We start from the raw sequence: 8,070 nt of genomic DNA, 5'->3' as shown, positions 1-8,070 counted from the left end.
AGAATTGTGTTAATAATTGCATGAAGACCCAAATGTTTAGTCGAGCCTATATACGTTCTAGTGCATTTGTGGCTTCCTTATTCTAGTGAAATCATGGGACAAAAACACGACCTTGCTCGGCCTGAGGGATGCAATATGTTTAGCAGCCTAAACCTGAAATGTATCCAGGAAAATTTTTATCATTAGCCAATAAAGGTTGAGATTGAGCGCCCCTGCTTAAGCATGTAGGGATTTGAGTGAAAAAAAAAAAGTGAGAAATACATGAAAAAAAAAAAAGAAAAAATTACAAGAAAAGTTATAAGAATTTTGGAGTATCAAAGTTAAGTATGAAGTTCAAAGATCAAAATTCCAAAAATCCAAAAAAAGTTGAAGATACCAAAAGCTAGTACAAGTTGGTGAATTCAAAGATATCAAAGATGAAATGTTCAAAGAAGTGAAGAATTCAAAGAATTCCATAGTGGTATCGGAAAATTGTAATTTTCTAGAATATGTATGCTTGGGTGGCTCGATTAAAAATACCTTGAGGGTAAAGAGGTTTTCTGCGGATGGATTCGGAGGGTTGCATAAAATGAGCATAGTTCGGGGTGAGTGGGTGAATGTTTATGAGGATTGTGAGTATTTGGAATATGGGGGGTTCTTTAGGAAAAATTTTAGACACAAATGCATGCGTTGCGGTCTTGGCATGATGGCTGGGTTAGATTGGAGTTGTTATACATAGTTCTAAGGTATTAAAATTCAGTTTTGCTTGGGGGCAAGCAAAAGACAAGTGTGGGGTATTTTGATATGTGCATATTTAGTGTGTATTTAGTATAGTTTTTTACTCATATATTAGCTAAATTATCGCATATTATGGACAAAAGGTACTTAAAAGTGTTAAATTATGTTTTTCAGTCCAAAAATGAAGTTCGGAAGCAAAAGGAAGCAAGAGAAGCGGTTAGGAGATTGAGAGTGGAATGAAGAAGGAAAACACTGAAAAAGAAGCTTCTACTCGTCGAGTCATATAGATACTCGACGAGTACGGTCGAGGAATCAGAAGGATAACGACTCGGGATCCCAGATAGTTATCGCAATACGTAGAATGTGAGAGGGACTCGACGAGTCACCACTTGACTCGACGAGTCGAACCGCTTATTTAAAGATAATTCCACAGATCGAAAGAAAAAAAGTTCTGGGACGATTCAGAAGTGCTTAGCTGCGAATAAGAAGCCAGAAGAACCCTAGAAGTCGACCAAGGAAGCTAGAATCCAATTCCAGGAGTAATTAAGGCATAATTCCACCATTCTATTTGTTTCTTTTGTTTTGTCAACATGATTAAGCAACTTGAACTTATTTGTTTGCTGTTATTTACCTTAATTATGAGCTAAATTCTTTAAACTTCTATTTGGGGATACGAAATTGGTAATATGATTTGATTCTTGGTAGGATTAATTCTATGTTGGTTAATTTAGTTATTTTAGCTTGCTAAAGAACCTTGTGTATGAATGATAATTAATTTTCTGTTAATAGGGAGATAATTAATTAGCATGAACATCTATTAGTTATCAATCTCATATGCTTAGTGAACACTTTTTTGTCATATGTCTAGTGTAATGAACATGAAACTAGGATTAATAAGAAAATCAAGTAAATTTATGTGCAAGCTTGTGAGATGACCATTAAACAAGAAGTTAATTAAAAGATAAATTAATTAGCTATTGCAAGTCTAACTTAGCCCGAATATTATATCTAGTAAATTTAATTGAAATAGACAACTGGCCATTGTTTAAATTGATTTATTTGCTAAGGATTAATGAAGTGAATACGGAATTAATCAATTGAATAGGTAACTAGCAAAAGAATTAATCCATTGCACTTTTACCTTGAAATCAACCATAGGATCAATTAAGTTGAACTAAATAGAAGTACTTCTCCATTATTGAATCTAGTCAAGTCTTTGTTTTCTAGCTTAAGTTAGTAATAATTAGTAAGTTTCTAGTCTTGTAAAACTAGAGAAACCCCCTACTTATTAGTTAAATTAGATAAATTAGGTTTTAGTATTTAATTTGCCGTTCCCTGTGTTCGATACCCTACTTGCTTGAACTATACCACAATTGATAGGTTCACTGCCTTTTGTGTGTTATTTGATAATTAAAAGTAGGTTTAAAACTAGTGGGTTTTACACACATCAAGTTTTTGGCGCCGTTGCCGGGGAACGGTTCTAAAATTAATAGTAAAATCTAGTTTAATCGATCCTTTGTGTGGGATTTATCTTACACAAAGTTATTTACAAAGCAAATCAGTAAGTAGATTTAGTTTTAATAAAATTTCGTTTATAGAATAATTAAGAAAATTTCTTTTCTGTTTTGACCTTGAACTCGCCGAGTGCATTCGAGCAGACTCGGCGAGTCCATCGCTGTTTCAGTCTTATTTTTTTATTTCGTTTTTATTCCTTTTACGCGTTTCGTTTCTTTTGTTTCGTTTTTTTTTCAGCTGTTTCATGACCCGAGGATCGGACACACCTCTAGTACCACCTTTGGAAGACCCGGAATCCGCACTAAAGAGAAGCAAGGGAAAAGCCGTAGGAGAAACCGCAACTTCAAAGAACTCACCACTCAAGAACTTGAAATCCGTTTTCAGCAAGAAGAAAGGCAGCAAATCAGGAGCGTCCAGTGCCTCATTAACAATTGAAGAACCAATTCACGAAGGTAGCGAGTACGAGACCGAGGAAGAAAAAGAGCATATTTCTGAGCACGAAACCGATTCCGAAGAAGAGTTAGCTATCACTATGGCTAACATCGATGAAGTCCCCATGGGGGAGTGGAAGAAAAGGATGCGTGATGACACCGGGCCGGGACTTGTGCAACCCGCAATTCCCGCAACCGCTACGTTTGAGCTAAAGGGCCATATTCTCGCTCAACTGAAGGAGATCCCTTTTTACGGGAGAGATCATGAAGACGCTTACAAGCATTTGGACGAAGTAAATGATGTGGCCGACTACTTCAACGTGCCTAATGTTCCACGCGAGACCCAGCTTCTTCGAATGCTCCCTGTCACGTTTAAAGGTGCTGCGAAAGATTGGTTAAAATCACTTCCTCCCGGATCGGTCACCACATGGGCCAAAATGAAAGAAGAGTTCATTGACCATTTCTGCCCACCTTCCAAGATAGCCAAGCTAAAGAAAGCCATTGCCAACTTCGAGCAACAACCCGGAGAATCTCTTTATGAAGCTTGGGAAAGGTACAAGAGCCTACTTAGGAATTGCCCACACCATGATCTTAATAGCCAACAGGAGGTCTCCATCTTTTATGATGGAGTTAATGTCACCACAAGGCAACTACTCGATTCACAAGGCCCGCTCACCCGAAAGCCACCTCCGGAAATAAAGGAATTGATTGAAGAATTCTCTAAGCATTCTAGAGAATACCACAATCCGAGGAATGAAGTGAGTCGTGGAGCAGTAAACTTGGTGAATGATGGCATGGCGGCGGTGATAGCTAAACTCGATAGCCTAGACCGAAGAATGACGAAAATGGATCAAACGATCCATGCTATTAGGGTAGGATGCGAAAATTGTGGCGGCCCCCATCTTACCAAGGATTGTGATCGAGACGAGAATGGAAATAAAAAGGCTCAAGTATTTTATTCCAGTGGCGACAGATACGATGAAGACTGGAGGAAGCCCAAGAAGGAATGGCTCCCATACGAAGAGTATAAAAAGGCTAAGGAGGATAAATACAAACAGAGGGAGAGGGGATTCTATCAAAAGGAAGAGCCGGTGGCGGAAAAGAAAGCAAATTTAGAAGACATACTCACAAGGTTCATAACCGCGTCCGAGAAAAGACATAATGATCACGATGTAGCAATGCAAGAAACCAGAAACATGCTGAGGAATCAGCAAGCTTCCATTCTCAACATTGAGAAACAGCTGGGACAGCTTGCACATCAAGTGAATGAAAGAAGACCGGGTCAACTTCCGAGCAACACCGAGCCCAATCCAAGAAAGGAGAACGTGAGCGTAATAACCTCCAGCAGTGAAGAAGAATTTACAGAAACACTAAGAGTCTCCAAGAAGAAGGCAGAGAAGGAAGAAAAACCAGAACCAGAAAAACCCGACCAGACTCGCCGAGTCACCCTCATGGACTCGACGAGTCCAGTCGGGAATGAAGATACTGCCAGTTTCCTAAAGCCATACAACCCTCCTTTGCCATACCCAACCAGAGCCATGCCTGCAGAAAAAGTTCAAGCCTATTGAACCTTCATGGAGCATGTTAAAGCTTTACAAGTCAATATGCCATTTGTGGAAACAATGCTCCAAACTCCGAAATACTTTAACTTGCTTAAGGGCCTTTTTGCTGCTAGGAAAGATTTGGCTGAAGTCGCGGAGATATTGATGAGTGAGCTGCCTGAGAAGAAGGGTGATCCGGGTAACATAGTAATTCCATGCCAATTTGGTAATGAAGTTTCTACACGAGCATTGGCTGATTCAGGTGCAAGCATTAATTTGATGCCTTACTCATTCTTTAAGAAGCTAAATTTACCAGCACCAAGGCCGGTAAATATGAGAATCCATTTGGCAAACAAAACGATAATTAATCCACAAGGCATTTGTGAAAACCTCCTTATCAAAGTAGACAAGTTTATTCTTCCAGTAGACTTCGTGGTGGTGGAAATGGAAGAAGACCCCGAAATACCAATTATTTTGGGAAGATCATTCTTAAACACCGCGTGTGCCCTAATTGACATATGTGAGTCTACATTGACATTAAGAGTGGGGGATGAGTCGGTGATGTTTAAAGCTATTCCAGAAGTCAAGCAAGAAGAAGAAAAGAGAGAAGAGATCTCATTTATCCAATTGGATGATGAGGTATTACAAAAAGAGCTTGAAATTTTACTAAAAGAAGACCCAAGTAAGTTCACACTACACTCTGAAGGAGTTGAAGATGCTAAAAAAGACTTGGAGGAGCTTGAAAAACTACTGGAAGAAGCCAACTCAGAAAACACTCCAGGATTGATGGAACCCGATCCGACTCGCCGAGTCGTCATAATGGACTCGACGAGTCCAGTAGATCTGGATAGAAACTTGACCAAAGCTGATCTGTTTGTGAATAGTCCTTCACATACCCTGGGTTCAGTTACTGTTTTTGAAGAACAATTGGCAGAAGAGGAAAAAGGAATGGAGGTACAACACGCCGATGTGGCATGCATTGATACGATGCCATTTGGAGAAGGGATAAGCACGGGAAAGGATGCAGGAATAAAGGAAAGGAAGGAGGAAGCTGATCACCAATTCACCACTAAACCTAGAGCACGGACAATCATGAAATATGAAGTCATCAAATTTAAAGAGAAAGATGTTCAAGAGTTGGTGAAAAAGAAAAGGGTAAAACAGAAAAAGAGAAAAAGGAAAGACCAAACAGCTGGAGATGAAACAATAAAAAGGAGAAAAGACGAATTGAAGAAGGCTTACAAGAAGAAGATTCACGCCTACAAGACCAAGTATAAACCACAAAAAGAGAGGCGTACATTCCCGATGCTTGAAGATGACAAAACGTAAATGGGAAGGAGTTTAGCTCATGACTCCTCAAAAAGAAGCGCTTGGCGGGAGGCAACCCGTCGTTAGAGTTTGCTTTCTTTTACTCTTTAGTTTTTTAGTTTTTGTTTTGTTTCACGATTTTAAATCTTCCAAATTATCGGACATGTCTGCTTGAGAGTGTGCCTAGCCTAAGTGTGGGGTGAAATGATTCATAATAAACAAAAGAATTTTGAAAAATATGCAAATTGTTAAATGACTCGCCGAGTCTGACCCTGACTCGACGAGTATATATTGATTACTGAAAACCTTTGACTGCGCGACTAGACTCGCCGAGTCTGACCATGACTCGACGAGTCAGTTTTATTTACAGAAAAAAAAAATTATTAATTTTGAAATTACTTTTACATCTGGTAAATAGGGTTTTAACCCTAAAAATTCAGTTTCCACATCACACTCGCCGGGTATCTCTTTCGCAAACACTCTCAAGCATTCAAAGAAATCTTCAAATCTTCTCCCAATTTCTCAAGGTTTAAACTCAAAAGGTAACAACTTTCTTCTTGATTTCTAAAGAAAATGAGAGTATAAGGCCATCTACACCTGCAATTGCATGTAAAAAACCCGTTTTTGAAAAATAATGAAATTCTAGGGTTTCGATTTTTCATGAATATTGTTGTTTTGAATGCTTATTTTGACCTTATTACTTAGTAGGAAGTCCTTGAACAAAAACCCTTGACAGAAATTACAAGTTTTATGGTCCAATTTTATGCGACCCGTCGACTGACTCGTGCAGGTTGCGCGACTCGACGAGTCCAGTCGATTTACAGATACATTTCAGTTTTTAATTCTTTTCTGTGTTGCTGGGTTTTGTGTGTTTATTTTGCAGAAATCATGTTCAGAAGAGGACAGTCTTCAACTGGTAGCCAAGGGGAGTTTCCATGGTTAAACTTCCTGCAAATTGAATCCGCTTCAACAATGAGGAAGTGGAAGAAGAAGCTCTCCGACATTAAGAAGAAGGAGGTGTATGTACCGAACAGAATTGATTGGGAATGGCTGCAGAGCGTTAGCTATGAAGAAGAACTAGCTTCTTACCTTTTGAAGGAGTTCCAACATGAAGGCAACAGTATGGTGTGTGATGGGTGGAGCCGGGTCTTCCGTATTCAAGAACTGGTTTATTTGGATCTATGTTTAGAATTCTTTTCCACGGTATCTTTCACCGGGGGAGTGGATATGTATCACCCGACGAGCTTTACTTTTTGTCTTGGGGGCGAGTATCGTCAATGCTCGGTGGTGGACCTTGCTTGCCGACTAAGGATCTATGATCAACCCTTAGTGACAACAAACATCTTTCGGGCTTTCTTGGCAAACACTCATATGGCGTTCCCCGATGGAGTCACGAGCACGGGTTGGTGGAATACCATAAGAAACAAAGTCTACATCCCAAAGTCTGCACAAGAAGGGAATATCCGATCCCCGACTCACCGCCTCATTCACCGCCTTATTTCCTCCACCATCAACCAAAGGAAAGACGATGACAAGGTCTCCAACCTTGATGTTTTCTACTTATGGAGCATAATAACACCCGGAGTCTTTTGCAACATTCCATGGTGTATTGCTTCATACCTTTCGGAGGGTGCGGTCAAAGATCGCAAAACCTCCCGTATCAATGGAGGAATATTTGTCACTCGATTGGCGAATTCATTCGGGTTGATGAACCGCGGAGCCTGGAACTTCATGACAATGATCCCGACGCCCCCGTTTAATCCCATTCTTTTCCGACGAGCGCGGATAATTGAAGACTATGGTGGTGGCCATTATGCCATCCCAAATGATGACCCCGTTGTTGGTCCCGATGCACCGGGAAGGAGGGTGAGATCAAGAAGAGAACGGGATGTGGAGGACGAGCCGCCAGTGATTCCGGTCGAAATTGAAGATGTACCGATGGATTGGTACAATGTAGAGATGAGGCGGATGCAGGATCAATTGGCAAGGGGGCTGAATTTTAGCAACCAATCCCACATTCGACTTTTTGACCACTTCAATATCCCACATATTGATGGTGGGAATTACCCATTCATTCCGTCTTGGGATGAGAGGATTGCTGCTAGACGAAGCGGAGCCGGGGGAAGTGGAGCCGCTAATGATGATGAGGAAGATGAAGATTGATGTTTTTGTGTTTTTAATCAAACAATTTTAATTTGTTTTGTTTTGTTTTATTTTTTTTATTTGGTGTGTATGCTTTAAGATTTTATGTTTAATGGTTGTTTGCTTTAGTATTTTTCAGGATTGAATTATGCTTGCTTATTTAGGATGGTTTAGAGATGTAAAGCATGGATGTTTTCTAGAGTGAGAGCGAGTCAAGGAAGCGAGTTTTTAACGTCAAAGTATCGAGTCCGGTCCTAGGGGGTATGAGCAATTGAGTCCAAATGTGAGGAAGGGTTAAAGAAGTTTTTAGAGGCTAAAACAGTTGCGAAATACCACGTTTTTTTCGTTCAGTGGCCTACTCGACGAGTGCACTAAGACGACTCGCCGAGTCGCCTTGTATTTCTACATATTCAGAG

This window comes from Lactuca sativa, chromosome 4, assembly GCF_002870075.4.
Source record: "Lactuca sativa cultivar Salinas chromosome 4, Lsat_Salinas_v11, whole genome shotgun sequence".
NCBI lineage: Eukaryota > Viridiplantae > Streptophyta > Magnoliopsida > Asterales > Asteraceae > Lactuca > Lactuca sativa.
The sequence above is the reverse complement of the archived record's forward strand: the minus strand, read 5'-3'. Positions refer to the sequence as shown.